Source organism: Triticum urartu, chromosome 6, assembly GCF_003073215.2.
Source record: "Triticum urartu cultivar G1812 chromosome 6, Tu2.1, whole genome shotgun sequence".
Taxonomy (NCBI): Eukaryota; Viridiplantae; Streptophyta; class Magnoliopsida; order Poales; family Poaceae; genus Triticum; species Triticum urartu.
In genome coordinates this window covers 285,152,372-285,177,488 of record NC_053027.1, presented here as the reverse complement: position 1 = coordinate 285,177,488, position 25,117 = coordinate 285,152,372, and the positions used below count along the sequence as shown (strand labels likewise).

The 25,117-nt window shown below is 41.5% G+C and overlaps 2 long non-coding RNA genes across 4 annotated transcripts; one reads left to right on the top strand and one right to left on the bottom strand.

The window, feature by feature from the left end:
* The first annotated feature begins 16,638 nt into the window (after nt 1–16,638).
* Nucleotides 16,639–23,054, top strand: LOC125513256. The gene is made up of 4 exons (XR_007285826.1): nt 16,639–18,408; nt 18,958–19,049; nt 19,251–19,364; nt 22,704–23,054. It is a non-coding gene; the product is annotated as an uncharacterized LOC125513256 (long non-coding RNA).
* On the bottom strand, nt 19,371–23,462 carry LOC125513257. 3 transcript variants are annotated; one of them, XR_007285828.1, is made up of 4 exons: nt 23,070–23,462; nt 22,297–22,361; nt 21,957–22,036; nt 19,371–21,870 (listed from the first exon to the last, which is right to left on the bottom strand). It is a non-coding gene; the product is annotated as an uncharacterized LOC125513257 (long non-coding RNA). The 3 variants fall into 3 exon arrangements; XR_007285827.1 differs by having other exon boundaries at nt 19,371–22,036; XR_007285829.1 differs by lacking the exon at nt 23,070–23,462 and having other exon boundaries at nt 19,371–21,697; nt 21,781–21,870; nt 21,957–22,696.
* Between the last annotated feature and the right edge of the window lie 1,655 nt (nt 23,463–25,117).

The window sequence follows — 25,117 nt, the reverse complement described above, 5'->3', positions numbered from 1 at the left end:
GCCATCGCCCATGAAGGACTTGCCTCACTAGGGTAGATCTTCACGAAGTAGGCGATCTCCTTGCCCATACAAACTCCTTGGTTCAACTCCACAATCCTGACGGAGGCTCCCAAGTGACACCTAACCAATCTAGGAGACACCACTCTCCAAAAGGTAATAGATGGTGTGTTGATGATGAACTCCTTGCTCTTGTGCTTCAAGTGATAGTCTCCTCAACACTCAACTCTCTCTCATAGGATTTGATTTGGTAGAAAGATGATTTGAGTGGAACACAACTTGAGGAAGGCTAGAGATCAAGATTTATGTGGTTGGAATGGAATATCTTGACCTCAACACAAGTGTAGGTGGTTCTCTCTCAGAAAATGTATGTTGGAAGTGTATGCATGTTCTGATGGCTCTCTTTGCGAATGAAGACTGGGTGGAGGGGTATATATAGCCTCCACACAAAATCTAACTGTTACACACAAATCACCAAACTCGGTGGGACCGAATCATATAACTCGGTCTGACCGATTTAGTTCAAAATGTGAACATTAGGATTTTCGGTGGGACCGATATGTGAACTCGGTGGGACCGATTCCATTAGGGTTAGGGCATAACGTAATCTTGGTGAGACCGATTACACAAACTCGGTGGGACCGATTTTGGTAATAGGCAAATAGAGAGTTGGTCAGGCAAACTCGGTGGGACCAATTCGCTCATCTCGGTTAGACCGAAACGTTACGAAGGGGAAATAGAGAGTTTGCATTGCAATCTCGGTGGGAACAATCGCTCATCTCGGTTGGACCGAAACGTTACGAAGGGAAACAGAGAGTTTGCAATCCCATCTCGGTGAGATTGAGATCCCTATCAGTGAGACTGAAGTGACTAGGGTTTCTGACAGTAGCCATGTCAAGTGAACTCGTTGGCGCCGGATAGAAGATTTCGATGGGGCCGAGTTTGACTTTTGGTTTGGGACATATGTGGATATGAGAAAGTAGTTGGGGTTTTTTGGAGCATATCACTAAGCATTTTGAGCATGCAACTCATTAAGCAACACCTCACCCCCTTTTAATAGTATTGGCTTTTCCTATGGACTCAATGTGATCTTGGATCACTAAAAGTAAAATGTAGAGTCTTGTGCTTTGAGCTTGAGCCAATCTTTTGTCCTTAGCATTTTGAGGGGTCCACTTTCTAATCCATGCCATGCGAATCATTGAGCTTTTCCTGAAATATTTATCTTCAAGTAGCATTAGCTCAATGAGCTATATGTTGTTAGGAATTACCAAAACCATCCAGGGATAGTTGCACTTTCAATCTCCCCATTTTTGGTAAGTGATGACAACATATAGATCAAAGCTTCGACAAATGATTATAAGATTGAAAAACATCGTCGCTTTGAGAAGTATGTGATAAGCAAGAGCTCCCCCTAAATTTGTGAATTATTTAAAATTTGCTTTTGAATGCAAATGCACAATCGATTAGGGTCATGGGTTACTCTTCCATGTCACATACATCTTGATGGAACACTCAAAATGATAGAAATTAGAAGCATGCACTCATCACCAAGCAAGTGAATGATCATATATGGAATATAAAGGATAGCATCATTCAACCAAACATTAATGTAGCATATGATCAACCACATGATCACATAAGTATCTGATAAGGACATAAAGTATCTCACACAAGCACACAAAAAGTTCAACCAAAAGCAAGAGAGATAAAAAGCAGACACTCTCTCTCGAAGCCTATGATTTATACATATTTCTCCCCCTTTGGCAACAAGTTACCAAAAAGTTTGAAAATGCATAGTGCTATACGTCTCTCAGGCTTGGTCTTCGGGAGGTGGTGTAGATAGAACTCCAAGGACGAAGGCTTCCAATGATGTAGTTGGAGCTAATGGAGTGGTGCTGGAGGTGGCACTGGAGCTATAGCTGCTGGTGCTGATACTGAAGCTCTGACATCTGAGACTGGCACTGCAGCAGACCTTGGACCTCGTGGCACACGCTGAAAAGCATCAGTGGTTGCTTTTCCTTTCCTCCCCTCTACTTCCTCCTGAAGCTGCTCAACTGCAGTCTGAATCTCAGTCACCTTCAGATCAAGATTATAGAATTTTGTCTCCACAATCCTCTCCAGGCTCTCCTGATTCTGAGTCGGGGTGGCCAAGCCCTTCTCAATCCTCATTGTAGCTTGAATCAGATAGCCTTACTGATCTTGCTTTCTTTTCAGGAAGACTCGAGATGCCTCTTCAACACTTGGCATCTGGGTAGCTTTCTCAACCTTTTCCTTGGCTCTCTTCTCCTGGACTTGAGCTGATGATGGTTCCTCCTCATTCATCACAACGGTGTTGTCTTCAAATTCAGGATATAGAAGTAGATGCTCCCTGTCCACAAAATAAGTCCCTGTGCCCATCTTAGAGTTGATGAGCTCCTAAATAAGTGGAGCATATCCACAACTCCTCTTTTAATCAGCAGCAGTCCTCTTGACCGTTTTGACAATCAAACTCATAAATTTGAACTTCTGGGGAACCTCAAAAATTTGCAGCATGTTGATGGAGTGTCCTCGGATCATCTTGTGATCTCCTGACTTGGGTAGCAATGTGTGCCTTAGGATCCAGTTGATCGTAGGTAGACCAGATAACAAGAAATGCACAGATCCAAGCTTGTGAGTTTCCAAGGCCTTATCAGGGATCTCCTTGTACATGTTTGCCATTGAGTTGTGGTCTTTCTTCTTGGTGGCATACACATCCAAGTCATATTCATGTTCTTTGGGGGCATTGATTAGCTTGGCCCATTCTTCAACTGTGGACTGGTACCTAGTACCCTCAGACATCCAAACTATCCTTCCATCTGGATAGAAGTGGGCAGTGGAGTAAAACTGCATGATCAACTCATCTTTCCACTTGGTGAGCTTTTGTCCAACGAATTCATCAACTCCACATGCCTTAAAGCTGTCATACACTCCAGGGAAGTGATCTTCATTTTCCCGGATGAACTCCCAGTCCACCCATTTCATGTCACACACTATGGGCTTCTTGTCAAGCAAAATTATCTCATAGAAATCTTGTTGTTCCTTTGTATGGAACATGTAGTCAACTGCAGTCCTCCTCCTAACAGCATAGGGATCAGACTGTCTCCACAACCTCAATCCTGCATCTTTCCTGATGTGCATGTCCTCAGCGACTGGATGAGCATCATTGTGGTCAGGAATTTTGGGCTTCAACTTCCTCAAAACAAGAGAATCATCTTCCTCTTCTTCAGCTTCAGGCACTGGGCCTTGTTCTTCTCCTCGGCAGGTATACTCCTTGTGTTCCTCTTGGGTTTTGGGGGGGTTTTGAGCAGCAGCCTTGGGAGCAGATTTGAGCTTAGATGGAGCTGCCCCTGACTTGATTGCATCTCCCATAAGCTTCTGAGCCTTAGGAGCCGGTGCAGCATCCTCTTCCTCCTCCTCCTCCTCCTCTTCTTCCGAATCTCTCATAATGGAGGATCTACCAAGTACTCTAGCAGTGGTCTTCTTGACCCTTTCTTTTCTCTTCTTTCCTTCTCCAGCAGCCTCTCCAGTTGGCTTGGAGGTTTTAGTAGTTGAGGCTCTAACTTTTAAGGTTGGCACCCTCTTGACAGGGGCCTTCTTGCGCAAGCCAGGCTTAGTTGATGCAACTATGTCATACTCCTTCTTCAGCACCTTCTTCTTGGAGCTGACTTCCTCCTCAACAGCCACATAATCCTCATCTTCAGAATCTGAGGTCTTCTTCTTCCTTGTTCTGGTGGCTGTCTTGGGCAAGTTGCTTGGTGTGCTCCTACTTCCCTCATCAAAAGTGCTAGAGGGAGTAGTGCCCTCACTCAATTGTACTTGTTCCTCTGACTTGTTCTGGCTGTCGCTCTGGTCAGACATTTATGCAAACTTACTGACAGCAGACCCTGTGAATAGATATGGATGAGGTAGAGTGTATGAGCATCACAAAGTGCAGAGCTTTTTGCAAAAAAATGACTTAAAACTTAGTTTTAGTTCTTCACAGAAAGCATTTCGGAGCTACCGATTTGTAAACTCGGTGATACCGAAGCAGCTTTTGGAACCTAAACTAGTGAACTCGGTCAGACCGAGTCACAGTTCAGTGGCACCGAGACTGCTGGGGTTTCACAAAGAATCAAACTCGGTCACACCGATTTGCAGTTTTCGGTCAGACCGAAAGTGCAACTGCAATGGCCTAAGCCAAATCGGTGAGACCGATTTCTATAATTCGGTCAGTTCGAGATGAGTCCGGCGGAGACCTAACCCTAAATTTTTAAATCAAACCTAACCTAAGGGATGTTTTCAGTGGATAGATTGATTGCATACGTGGTCATGATCATGGCAAAGTAATGTGCTATGAATCGAAGTTAAAGGAATAGCACAAAAGATCGAACTCATACCCTAATTCGGCGGAGTTCGCTACGGCGGCAACGGAGGGGCAGAAATCCGTTGACGGCGAAGGAAACCAGCGGCGGGAGGTCGCTGGTGGCGAGAGGATGATCCGGAGACCCGAGGCGGCAGAGCAGGACACGCGCGGGCTGAGAGGTTTTGAAGGAATTTCCAAAATCTCACCCGTGGGTATATATATCCTGACCCTGTCGGTGTGACCGAGTGGAACAACTCGGTGGCACCGAGATGCAGAATCGCAAGCGGTTGCTACAACTCGGTGTGACCAAAAAGTTCAAATCGGTTGCACCGAGATTGAAAATCTAGATCAACTTAGTGATCTCGTGTGACCGAAATGGATGACTCGGTCATACCGAAATGCACAAAGAGGTTTTGGAAGTTTAAGTCTATGACGAATCGGGGACTCCAAGTGCTCCTCACACAGAGTGGTTCGAATCTGACTTGATCAAACTTTGTAATGTAGCATGAATAGAGTTTGAGACGAGAAAAGCATAGATAGCTAGAGGGAGTTCTTAGGCATTCTTGTCCATCCATTTGGCAAAAGAGAAAAAGCCAAACAATCAAAGCAACAAATGGATGTCCTCGAATGAGTAAAATATGCAACCAACATGCTCACACAATAAGATGGCAAATGAAATATGTGACAAAGCATGCACAATCACTCTAGCATCTAACAAGCAATTTGGCGATGACTAGGTCATCTATATATGAGTATATTGACTTAGGAGTCAAATGAGAACATTTGATCATAGGTCATACTCATCGTTTAAGCACAAGTGGGGTTGCCACTTTTACATAAAGCATTGTTGTGTTCACACCATTAGAGTTGCTTTAGCTCAATTGATTAGAGTAAAGCTCCCCCTAGATGTGATATCCCCCCTAAGAGGGATGAACTAACCTTGGGTTTTGTTGATGATGACTTCATGTAGGTGTTGAAGATGTAGATGCTCAATGTTGATGTAGATCATTTGGAGCAATCCTTTGGAGTGAGTTACACTTTCAATACCTACACGGGTTAGTCCCACAAGGAACAAACAAGAATATCCATAGACATAGAGTGATGTTCACATAGGATGATGTCCATGAAAGGATTAGGTTACCTTGTCCCTTGTCTTACCAACAAGAGGGTTTGTGACTCCTTGAACTAGTGCAAGATATGGAAGTTGTTTGCACTCGTCCTCGCCAAAATGATATGAGTGAAGTATGTTGGCGGAGTCACCCTCAAGAACTCTCTAGTTCTTCTTCTTCGGGATCCACACCATCTTGATGGGAATCCTTGGAGTTGTAGTCGTACTTGATGAAGTAGAACTTGATGTAGTCTTGGGAACCCACTTGACCAAGGCTTTGGGAGCTTTCTCAAATGCATCAATCTCCTCTTGAAGCTTGTCCTTGCCTTTTTGCTTGTGGTCTTGTGGTGGATGATCATCTTGAGCTTGTGTTCCTTGGAAAGAAGTAGGATCATACTTCTCTTGTTGAGGAACAAATTTTGTCTTGGGGTATTGATCTTCTTCCCACTCAACTCTATTGGCATTGAACTTTTGTTCAAAACCAACACCTTGATTCTTTCGGTGTCTTCCTTGCTTGCGTACAATTTCCTCAAATTGCTTACTTCCGGCAAGGCTCTTGTAAACACCTTTCTCTATAATTCCCTTCAATAAGCTATTTTCTTGCTCAAGTGTAACTTGGATAAGAGAATCATTAGTGGAATCAAGAGAACTACTAGAAGCAACATCATTGGATTTAGCATGATTATTGTTACTACTAGAAGAAGAATCTTTCTTACTCTTGTTGCTAGATTTAACTTGTGGCATGTAGGTAGACAAGAGTAAACGCTTGGCAATGTAAGAAGAACGTTTCTTGCGAAGATCGTCATTGATCGCTTTTAAGAACCCATGCTCTTGCTCAAGGTTGAGCTTTTCGAAGCGTAACTTCTCATGAGTCTTTAAAAGTTCTCGATGATTTTCCAAGGTAGTTTCATGAGCTAACTTAAGAGTGTTTAGCTCTTTAGTTAGACGCTCAATCTCCTTCTTATCATCTACATTCGTTTTGTCTTGATTAGCATGATTAATAGCAAGTTCATCATAGTTTTGATCACTAGAATTGTCAACAAGTAAATCATTATCACCTAGCAAGTCATCTTCATCACTATTGAAATCAACATACTCGGGGTGTGATACTTTTGGGCCTTTAGCCATGAAGCATCTTCCAATTCCTTCATTTGGTGACTCAAATATGTCGTAGGAGTTGGTTGACACAAGTGCTAGACCGGAAACACCTTCATCTTGAGTATATTCGGAGTCGGAGTGATAACTTCTCTCGGAGTGATTGTCAGAGTCGGAGCCGGATACCCATTCACCAACGTGAGCTTGATGTCTTTGTTTTGTGTAGCCCCTTGATGATTTGTCCTTCCTTTCCGAACCCTTGCTTCTCCGTGATGTTCTTCGTTCATAGCGGTCATCTCTACTCATTCTCTCTCTTGGTGGTGATTCTTCTCTCCTACTCCTTATTTTGGGAGAATCTTCTCTTCTTTTGTAGGGAGACGTACACTCATTGGAGTAGTGTCCGGGTCTTCCACAATTATAGCAATTGCGCTCACGACTAGAAGATCTTTTGTCATTCTAGGACCTTGACTTGGAACTTCTTTCCTTGCTTATATTCTTGTAAAACTTGTTGAAATTCTTCACCATTAGGCTCAATTCTTCATTGAAGTTTTGTTTCTCACTTGATGATGTGGGAGCATCACATGAGGCTTTGTAAGCACCACTTGACTTGTTGTGAAGCTCTTCCTTATCCTTGAGTGACATCTCATGAGCAACAATCCTTCCAATGACTTCTGTTGGCTTGAGATCTTTGTAATTGGGCGTCATTTGGATCAATGTGCACACGGTATCATATTTTCCATCCAAGTCTCTTAGGATCTTCTTGATGATGAATCTATCGGTCACCTCTTCACTTTCTAAGCCAGCAATCTCATTTGTGATGAGAGCAAGCCTACAGTACATTTCAGTGACACCTTCACCATCCTTAATTTTGAACTTGTCAAGTTGACTTTGAAGCACATCCAATTTGGATTCCTTGATGGAGTCGGTACTTTCGTGCATATCAATCAAAGTATCACAAATTTCCTTTGCATTCTCAAGACGGCTGATTTTGTTGAATTCTTCGGGGCACAATCCGTTGAAGAGAATATCACAAGCTTGAGCATTGTATTGCATCATCTTCAACTCTTCCACGCTAGCCTCACGGTTCGGTTCTCTCCCATCAAAGAATTCACCTTGCAAGCCAATACACACAATAGCCCAAATGGCAGGGTTATGTCCAAGAATATGCATTTTCATCTTATGCTTCCAACTAGCAAAATTAGTACCATCAAAGTAAGGACCTCTACGGTGGTAATTTCCCTCACTAGACGCCATACTCTCCTAGGTTGTGAAACCAAGGCTATGATCACCAAAGCTATCGAAATCAAGGCAAATGGAGACCAAAGCTCTCATGCCACTTGTAGAATCAAAAGTATGTCTAGAGGGGGGGGTGATTAGACTACTTGACCAAATAAAAATCTAGCATTTTCCCAATTTTAAGTCTTGGCAGATTTTAGCAACTTAGCACAAACAAGTAATCAACCTACACATGCAATTATAAGAGTATAGCAATAGAATGTAAAACAATTGCATATGAAGGTAAAGGGAGGAGTTTGGAGGGAGCAAACGCAATGTAGACACGGAGATTTTTGGCGTGATTCCAATATGTGGTGCTATCGTACATCCACGTTGATGGATACTTCAACCCACGAAGGGTAATGGTTGCGCGAGTCCACGGAGGGCTCTACCCACGAAGGGTCCACGAAGAAGCAACCTTGTCTATCCCACCATGGCCATCGCCCATGAAGGAGTTGCCTCACTAGGGTAGATCTTCACGAAGTAGGCGATCTCCTTGCTCGTACAAACTCCTTGGTTCAACTCCACAATCTTGACAGAGGATCCCAAGTGACACCTAACCAATCTAGGAGACACCACTCTCCAAAAGGTAATAGATGGTGTGTTGATGATGAACTCCTTGCTCTTGTGCTTCAAGTGATAGTCTCCTCAACACTCAACTCTCTCTCATAGGATTTGATTTGGTAGAAAGATGATTTGAGTGGAAAGCAACTTGAGGAAGTCTAGAGATCAAGATTTATATGGTTGGAATGGAATATCTTGACCTCAACACAAGTGTAGGTGGTTCTCTCTCAGAAAATGTATGTTGGAAGTGTATGCATTTTCTGATGGCTCTCTCTGCGAATGAAGAGTGGGTGGAGGGGTATATATAGCCTTCACACAAAATCTAAACGTTACACACAAATCACCAAACTCGGTGGGACCGAATCATATAACTCGGTCTGACCGATTTAGTTCAAAATGTGAACGTTAGGATTTTCGGTGGGACCGATATGTCAACTCGGTGGTACCGATTCCATTAGGGTTAGGGCATAACGTAATCTCGGTGAGACCGATTACACAAACTCGGTGGGACCAATGTTGGTAATAGGCAAATAGAGAGTTGGCCAGGCAAACTCAGTGGGACCGATTCACTCATCTCAGTTAGACCGAAACGTTACAAAGGGGAAACAGAGAGTTTGCATTGCAATCTCGGTGTGACCGATCGCTCATCTCGGTTGGACCAAAATGTTATGAAGGGAAACAAAGAGTTTGCAATCCCATCTCGATGAGACCGGGATCCCTATCGGTGAGACCGAAGTGACTAGGGTTTCTGGCAGTAGCTATGTCAAGTGAACTCGGTGGCGCCGGATGGAAGATTTCGGTGGGGCCGAGTTTGACTTTTGGTTTTGGACATATGTGGATATGAGAAAGTAGTTGAGGGTTTTTGGAGCATATCACTAAGCATTTTGAGCAAGCAACTCATTAAGCAACACCTCACCCCCTTTTAATAGTATTGGCTTTTCCTATGGACTCAATGTGATCTTGGATTACTAAAAGTAAAATGTAGAGTCTTGTGCTTTGAGCTTGAGTCAATCTTTCGTCCTTAGCATTTTGAGGGGTCCACTTTCTAATCCATGCCATGCGAATCATTGAGCTTTTCCTGAAATATTTATCTTCAAGTAGCATTAGCTCAATGAGCTATATGTTGTTAGGAATTACCAAAACCACCCAGGGATAGTTGCGCTTTCACATGATCATGTATATAGGCATCACGTCCGCGACAGGTAGACCGAAACAATTCTGCATCTACTACTATTACTCCACACATCGATCGCTATCCAGCATGCATCTAGAGTATTAAGTTCATAAGAACAGAGTAATGCATTAGGCAAGATGACATGATGTAGAGGGATAAACTCAAGCAATATGATATAAAATCCATATTTTTATCCTCGATGGCAACAATACAATACATGCCTTGCCGCCCCTACTGTCACTGGGAAAGGACACCGCCAGATTGAACCCAAAGCTAAGCACTTCTCCCATTGCAAGAAAGATCAATCTAGTAGGCCAAACCAAACAGATAATTCGAAGAGACTTGCAAAGATAACCAATCATACATAAAAGATTTCAGAGAAGAATCAAATATTGTTCATAGATAAACTTGATCATAAACCCACAATTCATCGGATCTCGACAAACACACCGCAAAAAGAGTTTCATCGAATAGATCTCCAAGAAGATTGAGGAGAACTTTGTATTGAGGTCCAAAGAGAGAGAAGAAGCCATCTAGCTAATAACTATGGACCCGAAGATCTTGGTAAACTACTCACACATCATCGGAGAGGTTATGGTGTTGATGTAGAAGCCCTCCGTGATCGATTCCCCCTCCAACGGAGCTCTGGAAAAGGCCCCAAGATGGGATCTCTTGGGTACAGAAGGTTGCAGCGGTGGAAATAGGGTTTCATGTTGCTCCTGATGTTTTCGGGTTATATGGATATATATATAGGAGGAATAAGTAGGTCGGTGGAGCTGTGAGGGGCCCATGAGGGTGGGGGCGTGCCTAGGGGGGCAGGCGTGCCTCCCTGCCTCGTGGCCGCCTCGCTCCTTTCTTGACGTCTAATCCAAGTCTCCTGGATCACGTTTGTTCCAAAAATAACTCTCTCGAAGGTTTCATTCCGTTTGGATTCTGTTTGATATTCCTTTACTGCGAAACACTGAAATAGGCAAAAAACAGCAATTTGCACTGGGCCTTGGGTTAGTAGATTAGTCCCAAAAATAATATAAAAGTGTATAAATAAGCCCATTAAACATCCAAAATAGACAATATAATTGCATGGATCAATAAAAAATTATAGATACCTTGGAGACGTATCAAGCATCCCCAAGCTTAATTCATGCTCGTCCTCGAGTAGGTAAATGATAAAAACAGAATTTTTGATATGGATTTCTACCTAGCATAATTCTCAATGTAATTTTCTTTATTGTGGAATGAATGTTCAGATCCGAAAGATTTAAGACAAAAGTTTAATATTGACATAAAAATAATAATACTTCAAGCATACTAACTAAGCAATCATGTCTTCTCAAAATAACATGTCAAAAGAAAGTTCATCCCTACAAAATCATATAGTTTGTTCATGCTCCATTTTCGTCACAGAAGAATGCTCTCATCATGCACAACCCCGATGACAAGCCAAGCAATTGTTTCATACTTTAGTAATCTCAAACTTTTTTCAACTTTCACGCAATACATGAGCGTGAGCCATGGATATAGCACTATGGGTGGAATAGAATATGATGATGGGGGTTATGTGGAGAAGACAAAAAAGGAGAAAGTCTCACATGGACGCGACTAATCAACGGGCTAGGGAGATGCCCATCAATTGATGTCAATGCAAGGAGTAGGGATTGCCATGCAACAGATGCACTAGAGCTATAAATGTATGAAAGCTCAACAAAAGAAACTAAGTGGGTGTGCATCCAACTTGCTTGCTCACGAAGATCTAGGGCATTTGAGGAAGCCCATTGTTGGAATATACAAGCCAAGTTCTATAATGAAAAATTCCCACTAATATATGAAAGTGACCAAACAAGAGACTCTCTATCATAAAGATCATGATGCTACTTTGAAGCACAAGTGTGGAAAAATCAGGATAGTAGCATTGTCCCTTTTATTTCTTTTTGGGCCTTTCTTTTTTGGCCTTTTTTTATTTTGGGACAATGCTCTATAAATGATGATCATCACACTTCTATTTATTTACAACTCAATGATTACAACTCGATACTAGAACAAAATATGACTCTATATGAATGCCTCCGGCAGTGTACCGGGAAGGGCAATGAATCAAGAGTGACATGTACGATAAATTATGCATGGTGGCTTTGCCACAAATACGATGTCAACTACATGATCATGCAAGGCAATATGACAATGATGAAGCGTGTCATAAATGAAACGGTGGAAAGTTGCATGGCACTATATCTCGGAATGGCTATGGAAATGCCATAATAGGTAGGTATGGTGGCTGTTTCGAGGAAGATATAAGGAGGTTTATGTGTGATAGAGCAAATCATATCACGGGGTTTGGATGCACCGGCGAAGTTGACACCAACTCTCAAGGTGAGAAAGGGCAATGCACAGTACCGAAGAGACTAGCAATGATGGAAGGGTGAGAGTGCGTATAATCCATGGACTCAACATTAGTCATAAAGAATTCACATACTTATTGCAAAGATCTACAAGTCATCAAAAACCAAGCATTACGCGCATGCTCCTAGGGGGATAGGTTGGTAGGAAAAGACCATCGCTCGCCCCCGATCGCCACTCATAATGAAGACAATCAAAGAACACTTCATGTTTCAAATTTGTCACACAACCGTTACCATACGTGCATGTTGCGGGACTTGTAATCTTCAACACAAGTATTTCTCAAATTCACAACTACTCAACTAGCACACTCTAACATCACCACCTTTATATCTAAAAACAATTATCAACTATCAAACTTCTCATGGTATTCAATGCACTATGATAGTTTTTGTTGTACCCATCCTGAATGCCTATCATCTTAGGACTAATTTTATAACCAAAGCAATTTACCATGCTGTTCTAAAGGACTCTCAAAATAATATATGTGAAGCATGAGAGATCAATTATTTCTATAAAATAAAACCACCACCGTGTTCTAAAAGATATAAGTGAAGTACTAGAGCAAAATTATCTAGCTCAAAAGATATAAGTGAAGCACATAAAGTATTCTAATAAATTTCAATTCATGTGTGTCTCTCCCAAAAGGTGTGTACAGCAAGGATGATTGTGGTAAACTAAAAAGCAAAGACTCAAATCATACAAGACGCTCCAAGCAAAACACATATCATGTGGTGAATAAAAATATAGCCTCAAGTAAAGTTACCGATGAACGAAGACGAAAGAGGGGATGCCTTCTGGGGCATCCCCAAGCTTAGGCTTTTGGTTGTCCTTGAATTTTACCTTGGGGTGCCTTGGGCATCCCCAAGCTTAGGCTCTTGCCACTCCTTATTTCACAATCCATCAAATCTTTACCCAAAACTTGAAAACTTCACAACACAAAACTCAACAGAAAATCTCATGAGCTCCACTAGTATAAGAAAACAAACCACCACTTAAGGTACTGTAATCAACTCATTCTTTATTTATACTAGTAGAATGCCCGTGCGTTGCCAAGGGCATTTGAAATATTTTAATTGAGTTATATACATATAAATAATGCATGTTAAATTTCACTTGCGTAAAAAAGATGACAATCGGGTAATAATCGAAATCCACTTCACTTGCAATGCAAGTTGTGATGAGGACATCAATACCATTGTTACACCCACAGCCCCTACTGTTACATATACTGGACCAATTACTAGAGCTCGCGCACGCCAATTAAATTACTAGGTACTTTCGTTTCTTGGTAATGATTCTAATGTTCATGAGATTATGATGCTGCCTAAATTGGATACATTTGTTTTGCTTTCAAATGAAGGGCCTAGCTTGGAGAAGGATGAACATTGGAGCAAGAACACGCATGAAGTTGATGGCATGCGCAAGGGGATCAAGAACGGAGTTACAAGTGATGATTTCAGGACTTTGAAGCCGCCATAAGGAGTGCATGAAGCCATGGACGAAATATACAAGATGCCACTTCATAATATTCGTCCATAGGCTATTCTAGGTGCTGCGTCACCTTATTAATGGGCCAGGCCCATGTAATTTCGAAATACTTAAGTATAGGCTATTTTTAGAGTCCGTATGTGTGGGGAAACAAGAGTTAGGGTTGGTTTCGGACCCCACCCTCAAGGGCCACGAAATTCCCCTCTCTTCCTCCATATATACAGCCCTTAGGGCGTCGTTTAGACTTTGGGTTTTGTTTAGATTAAAAGTTCGCCATAGCTGCAACTTCGCGTACTTCGTTTGTGTCCAACGAACAGACCAAGACGTCACAGAACCCCACCTTGATCAATAAAGCTTTCATCTTATATTCGCAATATCCAGATTGCAATCTCAGTTTCTTGCTTGTTCTTCGTTTGCTCGCAGGAAACAGGCCCTCGTGGTCAGGTTGATCGTGCTCCGACGTGGTCAATAACCCCTCGGAAGTTGGTTTAGCGATTGCTAAGGCGCGACGTCTCGCACGTTTGTAGTCGGATCGTCAAGGTCGACTCCCACAGAAAACGATAGCCACCATCTCATCGAAACATCGGGACACCTTTGCCTCTATCAAGTTGATAAAAAAGTAATTTGACGATGTACACATAGAGAGTGATGACCAGAGCCAGCGGAGGTTACGCCGCCACCGCCATGACCGGAGGCGTGACTCCGGGGATCCATCACCACCGATTGGCCACATCCTCTCCCGATCCGCCCTCCCGACGATGCCGCCGGAGCAGCACCGAATCACCGGGAAGGACGAACTCCGGATTGGTTCTCGCGCCGCCGGTCCCTCTAGACCGCGGGCCTACAACCTAGATCCTCGCCGTCCCCATCACCGGTGCCCACCTCTGGGGATGACGAGGTGGAAGAAAGGGGGAGGTGGCGGCGGCCGAGGGGTAGCCCCCCCCCCCCCCCCCGGGCGGCCCCCCGGGGGGGGGGGAAGGGGGGGGGGGGGGGGGGGGGGGGGGGGGGGGGGGCCCCCCCCCCCCCCCCGGCGATCGCCCTGGAGGGAGTGAACGAGGGGGTACGAGAGTTGGAGGTGGCGTCCTCGGAACCTTGTCGGTGGAACATCGACAGAATCCATCTCCATCTCTCTCATATCCTACAAAATTAAAAAATATATAGAAATGTGCCTTTTGAGTATTATATCACGTGCAACATATAAACAAAGAAGAACAATTATTTACATGCACCTCATCTGGTTGTGTAAAGCTCGCTGAGTTTTCAGCCCGGTCCATCATCACTACTTTAATGTCAGTCGACATTTTTTAAGCAGCATCCAAATCCATCAGCTTTTACCTACGAAGGTGGAAAAATATAAACAAATATTAGATTTTATTTAAAAAATGATGGTATTGAAAATATATATTCGTCGGTGAGCTGGTAGAAATAAGCGGTGTCCGTTTTTAACCGAATGAGATGTATGGTGCTTTATAGTAGAGTGAATGCCATGCCAATCTTAATAAATTGTAGGCTCATTCTAAATCACCTATTGATGATTATTTTCGGGAATCTCTACTATTTAGGTATGTGGTATTTCTCATTATAAAAAAGTGTGTTACATTTCTCTAGGAGCAAACATCCGATTTTCCCTTTATATAAAAAGTAGTCATTTATCCGCAATTTCTTGAATCCTTTTAAGTTATTTATATATACATAGAGAAATCGTCCGACACATCTCAACAACCGCAAGCAGTCCAACACAAAAACCAAATCGTTTGCATGGCGAGTTTAAGACACCTCATTTTTTTCGTTTTAAGAAGATGATGTTGGAACGATTAAAGTATATTCAGTTTTTTCTCTTAAAACTATGTTTATTTGTGTGATATTCTAAACTAAATTTATAGGACCGGTCTAGCGAGCGGCCGGCTGCTCGCTACACTTTGCGAGCGGCCGGCCTAAAATTGCAAGTTTTGGTCTCTAATAATCTATAAATAGTAATTACCTAGTGTGTGTCTTTTTTGTCAGTTAGTGGATGTTTTCGTTAACATTAAATGCGTACAGACTAGTCTGTGAAATACATTTATTTTCGCCTCTTAAATCTTTAAAAAATCACATCTTTTAAACCACACGTTGGAATTCAGATCCGTTTTCATCTTTGGATTCATCGTAACGAGATCTTCGAAACTAGATCCCGCATGGGTATGTTTCGACGAATTTTTTTAATGCCAACTTTGGTGCTATATGGTGCAACTAAAGTACTGCATTGTGCAACTAGAATACATTGCCGCGTCAACTGAGTATATGTGTGTGTAACTAGTCCTGCCAACTAAATATCAATGCGTGTGCAACTAGTGTCTTGCCAACTAAACATCAATGTGTGTGTAACTGGACTATATTACAAGCCAACTAAGCATATGTGTGCAACTAGTATTCCTGCCAACTAAACACCGATGTGTGTGCAACTAGACTACGTTACAAGCCAACTAAACATCAATGTGTGTGCAACTAGACTATATTACAAGCTATGACAATTCATATGCGACTATGCGGACCAGATTATGCAACTCTGTGGCCATGCGTGTGCCAACTAGGACTACTATGTGTGCAACTACAACTACTGTGGATGCAACTCCAAAAAACTGGGTTTAAAAAAATTGCACCATGCAGTACTAAACTTGCACAAAGTAGTACTGAAGTTGTACAATATAGCGTCAAAGTTGGCATCAAAAAAATTTCATCGAAACATACTCATGGAAGATCTAGTTTCAAAGATCTCGTCGCAAAGAATTTAACAGTGAAGACGGATCTGAATTCCGGCGCGCGGTTTGAAAGATATGGCTTTTTAAAAATTTAGAAAACCAAAATAATTATACGTGAATCTGTTTCTTTCAAATTGGACTAATCAGTGTGAATACATTAAATATTGATAACGACATGCACTAACAGATAAAAATACAACTCATGCATGATAAAAAAGCCCGGCCGCTCATTCTCTCCAGTTAGCGTGCAACCACTTTTTAGATTTTGGGAAGTTTATAAGTATGAAAAACCTTTATTTGTATATTCCATGTATAAGATATACTGTACATTCTTGTGGTCTCCTCATTATTTACTTAAAAAAAATCCTGTTTTTCTGAGCAAATGCAACGCAGCCTGGTTGTCCTTTTAAAAAATACATATATAAAAGAAGTCAAGACGGCTCTCACTCGCTCACTGATCGGGCACACTCACATCTCTCTCCGCCGCACTCACTCACATCTCACTCTCCCCCGCACATGTCGCCGCAGCCATCTCTCCCGGCTACGGCGCTGCGGCGACGCCGCAGCTATAGATCACCGTCTTGGCTTGGATCTGCTGCCTCCCCTCAACTTCCCGCCGCACCCCATCCCCTCCACCGCGATATCTCCGGTGAGCAGCGGGACCGCACATCTGGCCCGGTGAGCAGCCGGATCCGGCCGCCGGCCGGGAGGTGCAGAAGGCCTGGCCGTTATTCTTTGCGCCGGCGATGTAGCTGGAGAGAGGGTCTTCTCCGGTGAGCAACCGGACCGCACATCTGCCGCGGTGAGCAGCAGGATTCGGCCGCTAGTCACGCCGGCCACGTAGCTGTTGGGACGGTCCAACAATGTCTCCAGGCAGTCCATCTTCGGCAAGAGCAGAGCCGGGCTGCTGAAGAAGGCGCAGGAGCTCGCCATGCTCTGCGAGGCGGACCTTGGCGTCCTCATCTTCGACAGCGCCGGCAAGCAGATGGACTACTGCAGCCCCTCCACCATGTCCAATAGTTCTCCTTCGTCAATCTTCTCCAACCAATCTCATGGCACGTGCATACATCTCGATTCATCCCGGTTGCAAACTTATTTTGGATATTCTGTAATGCCCTGTCTAGCTAGGTGCCCCTCTGCGGCTCTAACGTGTATACTTTTAGATTGTTCTGTTTTTAGTACAAGAGTACATGTGTGTGGTGAACTGATAGATTCATTCCGGAAGATGAACTTATTAAAGTCACTTGAAATCCTTACAATCATCTAATGCCAAACGATCTGGGGCAGACACAATTGATATGTGTGAAATAGAAGATGAGAACGAACTTCAATTACCTAGAGTATGGGGATGCTCTGATTGTGTCCCGTGATGAAGTTAGTCAGGCAATGCTCATAATTTAGCTCCATGAGGCCATGGAGAAAAGGCTTGTGCCTCGCAAGGTACAGCTTTTGTCTACATGCTCAACAAAATATCGCCTACCAGACTTGCAGTATAATTCAGAAGGATGGTCAAAGGTTACTTTACGTTGTATTATTATTAGTCAGATAAGTTCAGCTAAAAAAAGTTAGATAACAAGAACCGAGTTGAAGTTGTAGATGTATACGTCCTTGCAATCAACGACCCTAGGATTTAATGGTGTGTATGAATCTACACTTTATTTTGAACACTAACTTGCAATTCATGCAATGATGATTAAACAAACTCCAGTCTAGTGGATTCATGCGACGATGACGAAGTATTTGTAAGACTAACTTGCAGACTTGCAGTGATGATTCACTCGCAGTGTTTGAAGTGTTAGCAGATGAGCCGCTAAATGGGAAAGCTCTGATCTTGAAGTAATTTTGAGTGTGTTAAAACTGAAAGTTAATTCCTTTGTTTGGTTGATAAACTTTCTGATATGCTTCATAAGTGGGTTCATGGATATGCAGTTAAAAGTGAGTAACTATGGTATTGTATATGATATTAAAATATTCAGTACAGTAGCAATGTAGAATTTCTACCAAACTGATGTTTGATTTAGTTATCTTTGTATCAACAGCCACACAACTGTATGAAGCCCTTTTTCTTTTGCACTTCCAACTGATAGGGTGGAGCTAATGTGAGAGGAGCTGGTCCTTGTGATAATCTCTGGTCACGGCTGCAGAAAAGGGCTTAACGGAATCTACCGAGTGCCTGCTGGTAGCTGGTGCAAACTTACTTGTTTTTGACATGGTAACAACGCTCTTTCTATCACATATTATTGTGTTTTCTTGGCTTTGCAGTTTCAGACTTTCAGTAGATATGTACTGATATGCAACAAATATACTATTCGAAAAAGAGAAACAAAATGTTGCTATTTGAAAATGTTATATAACACATGGAACAAAATTTTAATATGTTAATATATAACACACGAAACAAACAACAAAAAATAACATATTTTCAGGAGGAGCATAGTCATCATAGGTTTTAGAAATGGAGCTACAAAAACCACATATTCTGAAATGCAGTTGAAAAAAGGAGTGGAAGCATAGCAAAGTAAATAAACCTGCAATCATCTAAAAGGGACATCATCGCTAAGTTTCAAATACACTGAGAGGTACATATTTTTGTCAATTGATATTCAAGTACAATCAAGTAATGGTCCAAAAGAAGGATGATGTAGCCATTACAGAAAGACTACTGACAACATGAAAACTGTCATGGATCATTAGTCATGTTCTGAAACATGAAAACAGTACTGCTCCATCTTATATTAAACAATTCTTGTTTTTCATGAAGGGATTTTATGTGAAACAAGTTAACGAGCAGCTTCCCAAAAGAGATGGAAACCAATGGAACCTATGATATGCACATAAAAAAATGGAACCTATGTAAGTGCTCTCTGTTGACTTCTCCCTTCTATAAGCTATTGAAATCAATGGAACATTCCAGGATAAAGAATTTGGTTGTTACCAATCTAATAATCATACACCTTTTGATAATGTTATCAGCTAGCAACTGAAACTATATCACACTTTCATTTGATATCACACTCCAGTGCTAGCCTAATGCTGTTTATAAAATCCTTGCAGCCAAACATGTTGCCTTCTCAGTCGGCTGGAGCTTCATGTGGGTTATTCTATTTGGACTCCTATTTGCCGTGGTCAGATCATATGCAGTGTACAAATACAGTCTACATTCTACAGGTAAAACATCTCTACTCATTTCAACAGTAATGTTTTATTGATCCTCTCGCATGACGCTTATACTATGGTATGGTTCGGTTTTCATTGTCTGGTCAGCATATTAAGACTGCTATTGTATCCATTGTTACACTACCCTTTACCAGATTACGAGCATGAATGATTGTCTTCATTGCATGAACAGGTTGATCACAAGGACATGTGGGTACTTGTTCGATTGAATTAAATCTTTTATGAAATACAAATAACAACCTGCTCTGCTAATAATCTTGTATGGAAACTTCTCCTTTTAAATTCCTACATGATTGAACACAATAATGTTTTCGTTAATGCCATATACTTCACAATGCCCGAACCTTACACCAGGAAATGAAATTTACATAACTTGTAAATTAACTATATTTTTTAGAGAAAACTGAAATATATTCCAACCCAATGGATGGACTTGCCTTGAGCAGGAGATAGGAATGCCTTTTCTAATAACTACTACCGCATATGTAAACCTAATGCCCGGTAGAGAACTGCATTCAAATTCCCAAGGAGAAGACCACTTATATAGTTCACCAAATAGGTTCAACAATTCGACATAACTATAGATGTCAAGTCATGTGAGTACTTGTTTGATTGAAAGCAAGTGTACTTGTGTCACTTTATGAGTGAAACTGGGCCTAGCATTCGCGTTGATGGCATTATTCTACAGAAAAAATACAACGCTCCTGTAATAGAAGGCATTATGTTAGTGAATTCTCAGAAATCGGGATATGTGAAGTTACAGCAAGAAAGGCCTGAATTCAATTATGCTGCTTTATTGTATCAATCTGCAGCAGAACACACACACGAGTATATATACTAATAGTGTATCAAGCTGAATGGATGAAACCGAATATTAGACACTCGCACTGCTTGTGGCAAACTCTGGATCATAGTGGAAAACAAAGTATCTGGCTGGAAAGGCAATAACAAAACTTGATATAGTAGACCACAACGTTGAAATAATGCAATCTTATGCAATAATAAGATGGGCTGAGTATTGTGGAATTATGAAAAAAAATACCATCTTATAATCTTCAAAATTATGTCCATGAACATATTATAACCTAATAAAAGGGAGAAGGAAAATACAATACTGCAATTCAACATCTTTTATCATTGGTCAGTGAGGTATAACCAAAACAATCGTTCTGGTGAAAGTACATGCAAGATAATAAAGAACTTCTCCTTCTCAGGAGCATGCATACTTTGACCCTTTAGAGCCTACATTCATTCTTGATACCCATTAGTGATATCACCGAGAGGGGATAGGGGAACTTTTTGCACGTCTGCTTGTACATTCATGGTACCATCATCATTTTTCGTACGATATTAACCTTATATTCTGGAATGGAGGGAGTATATATACTATCATCGCAGTGCCGACACATAAAAACATTCTTACCTGATATCGTAAGGGCAGATAGATTTTCATCTTGTCGCTTGACGTTAGCCTCCTCTTTTTTCTTTCGATAAGCAGCTCGCCTCCGAGCCTTTATCATCTCTTTTTTTGTCAAGGTCCATAGAGGATGGTCGATTAGCATCAGTGATATCACTGAGAGGATGCCGTGGAACATTCTCCTGCCTCTTTTCCTCGTTATTACGTTGCATGCCAGCTAGTTATTATGTCTTTAAAGATGCCAGATGTGAGAGTAGTTGAGGCAGGAAAAGTACGAGGTATTTTTTTTATCGTATTTACTAAACATTAATTAATAATACCTGTCATTGGAAAGGAAGGTTGATTTTCATCTTGGAGTTTGACCGTACCATCATTTTTTCTTCCGATAAGCAGCTCGCCTCCGGGCGTTTTTCTGCTCCCTCTTTTCGCCTGTTAAGTTTTTTTTCATGACAGCTCCTGTCTTCATGTGATCGGATGTTGCATCAGACACAGGTAAAACCTCCAAGGCATCACGACCAGGAGCATGTACAGCTAATGGAACAACATAAAAGCCATAAGCTAGGTTAATGTATGAAAATAAACCACCTTAAGCACAAATTAGATCAGATCCAAGATGTATGAGGTAATACCATTTGAACTTTGTGGTACATTTGTCGCATAATTTTGTGTCAGATTACTAGGAGCCGGCAACGTATCTCCATTATATAGGAGTTAGATCGGACGGTTGTCTGCGTCATGTAAACATAACAAATATTGGTCCGAAATAAGGCAAAGTTGTAGGCACATGGTGTTAACCCTTCAGCAAAAGAATACCTACCCGAAATCAGATGGGAAGGTTGATGAACATATGTGTTATCACCATCGGTCTGTTCAACTATGATCCGTTCCGAGGGAATAATATGGACTCCTACAAGTCACAAGTCTGTTAGGTATGATTGATCACATAAAACACATAAAATTAAGCTCTGTATATTTGCACAACCTTAATACCTGGACTACTTGGGTAAATCTTGTCAACTTCATCAGCTACGGGTATAATCTCTGGGTTATAGTCGTCAACATTTGTCCCATCCATCAGGTCTGCAACACATTCAGTCTCCTGTGATGGTGCTCGACATGTATAGCAAAATTTGTAGTTGAACATATACCAGGAGGTACATATATACCTGGAGTATCATATGTGCTATCAGTCTATCACCATCGGTCTGTTCAACTATCACCCGTTCCGAGGGAGTAATATGGACTCCTACAAGTCACATGCTTGATCCATTAGACTCGGTCGTGCCCAAGTCTGTTAGGTATGATTGATCACATAAAATTAAGCTCTGTAATTTTGCACAGCCTTATAGCTGGACTACTTGGGTAAATTTTGTCAACATGTTGGCTACGGGTATAATCCCTTGGTTATAGTAGTTAACATTTGTCGCCTCCATTGGGCCTACAACACATTCAGTCTCCTGGGATGGTGTTTGACATGTATAGCACAATTTATAGTTGGACATATACCTGGAGGTACATGTGATGATGTCAGTCTGCTCCGTTGGCTTGCTGTGTGGATTCCCCATATGTAACTATATAAAAAAAAGACATGTCCAACAGCCTTAGGTTATTAGCAAATACTTGTAAACTGACTTTGCTGCTTACATCTTAATAATGCTAACATCAACTGTTCGTCTGATTGCAAACCGATCACATGAAATTCCAACAGTCCTATTGTACAGAAAGTCAGTCCATAAGGGCATATATGTCCAACAGACTGCTACTTTGATATATGAGTTTTGATGTAGAGGTCAAAAAAGAAAGACATGTCTAACAGACTCTGCTACTTTGCAAACATGAACTGTTCATCTGATTGCTCCTTATTACATGTTTAAAATTCAAAATGCTAACACAAACTGTTCATCTGATTGCAGCGAGATCAAGCAAAACTGCAACAGTTCTAAAGGCTGTCGAAGATCACAAGGGCAGCTCGCTATTGTACAGGACTTCGGTCCATAAGGGCAACTTGCTGAGATTTATGCTATACATGTCACAGAACAGGGATCAATATGAGGCGTCATTTGACTGAACTTCAGTCAGTACATGTTACAGAACTTCAGTCAATATGGGGCGTCATTGGATTGAACCCCAGAATTGTTTGACCTCTACACAACGACATTACAAAGAGAATCCGTGTACAGCATACCTGGGGCGTGCACTCCTATCGATTTGTTTAACCCCAGATTTGTTTGAGCTCTACAGATTATTGAGTTTTGTTTGTTTGATCCCGTACAGCATACCTGGGGTTGAAACCGAAATGCGTCTGCGGCGGTGATTCAGAACCGTGGCGCCCGTTCCGTAACATGGAGGCGAGATCCGGCAGGGTCTTTCTAGTGAGATCGGCGGCGGCGTCGTTGTTGTGCGTCTGCGTCAGTTCGCAGATCGCACGACGGCGGCGCTGTGTCCAGGAGATCGGTCGCCGATTCTGTAACGTGGAGGCGAGATCTGGCGGGTTTTTCCCAGTGAGATCGGCGGCGGCGAAGGGAATGAGCGACGGGGACGTAGGGACGGATGACGGCGGCGAACGACTCGTGCGTGCGAGTGCTTGAGGGCAGGATGAATCGCTCGTACGTGCGAGGGACTCGTTAATTTTCGTAGGGTTTTTTTCATAGATTTTTTTCACTGTTTTTTTAGGATCGATCGGAGGTTTGCCGCGTGGACCTTGTGGGTGCATTGTTATTTTTTTGGTTCGCGGGTTCAGAGGGAATCGCTGGGACGTGGGAGGTGGGAGGGAGGACGAAAATAAACCGGTGTTGATGGGATGAAACTTAACCGCGGAGACTATCAACTGAGACATTAGGATTAGAAATTGATGTTAAATCTACTGTATTTCAACTTCTTTATGGTTCATACCCTTCAATACTAGTCATAGGTGTAAACAACACATGAAAAACATAATCTGTCAAAAACAGAACAGTCTGTAGTAATCTGTAGGTTTTGAATACTTCTGTAACCTTAAAAATTCTGAAATAAATTAGTGGACGTGAGGAATTTGTCTATTAATAATCTGCAAAAAGAATTAACCTAATCTCACTCTCTAATAAAAATGGCAGCAAATCTCGTGAGCGCTAAAGTTTCCTTTTTAACAGGAAGATCGCAAAAACTTTCCCCAAATCTTTTCAAAGGTTCTACTTGGCACAAACACTAATTAAAAATATAAAACCACGTCTAAATGGAGACTAGATGAATTATTTATTACTAAACAGAGCCAAAAATCAAGAAACAAAAATAAAATTGGGTTGTCTCCCAACAAACGTTATCGTCTAACGCCGCTAGCTAGGCATTGACAATTTTGATGATGCTCACATGAAAGACAGGAATTGAAGCACAAAGAGAGCATCATGAAACACGTGACAAACACATCTAAGTCTAGCATACTTCCTATGCATAGGCATTTTATAAGTAAACAAATTATCAAAACAAACAAAAACTAGCATATACATGGAAGAAAAAGGAAACAATAGCAATCGCAACATGACGAGAGGTAATTTAGTAACATAAAAATTTCTACAACCATATTTTCCTCTCTCATAATAATTACATGTGGGATCATAAGCAAATTCAACAATATAGCTATCACAAAACATATTCTTAGCATGATCCACATGTATGCAAAGTTGACACTCTTTCAAAATAGTGGGATTAACATTAACTAAAGTCATGACCTCTCCAAACCCACTTTTATCAAAAACTTCATAAGATTGAACATTCTTCAAATATGTGTGATCTAAGGTTGACACTCTTCCAAACCCACTTTCAATATTATTGCAAACACCATTATCAATCTCATATTCATCATGGGGCTTAAATAAATTTTCAAGATCAAAAGAAGAATCACCCCAATCATGATCATTGCAACAAATAGTAGTCATAGCAAAACTAGCATCCCCAAGCTTGAGGTTTTGCATATCATTAACACAATTGACATTAAGATAATTTATGATAACATCATTGCAATCATGCTTTTCATCGAAGGAACTATCAAGTATGGGTGCAATAGCAACGATCTTATGTTTAACATAAGGAACTATAGCAAACTCATCTTCATAAATATTGGCATCATGGCTATAAGAATAGCAACCATCATGTTCATCAAGTGATATTTCAATCAAATCATCAGAATCATAATTATCTATAGATTCGTGCATATCATTATTTTCTTCCAAAGCAACGGTCATTCTCTCAATAAATTCCTTAACATAGGCATTGTGAGCATAGTTTTCATAGCAATATTTAAGTATGTCAAGATTTTCAGATTTTTAGAGAGTAATATCATACTTTTCAATCA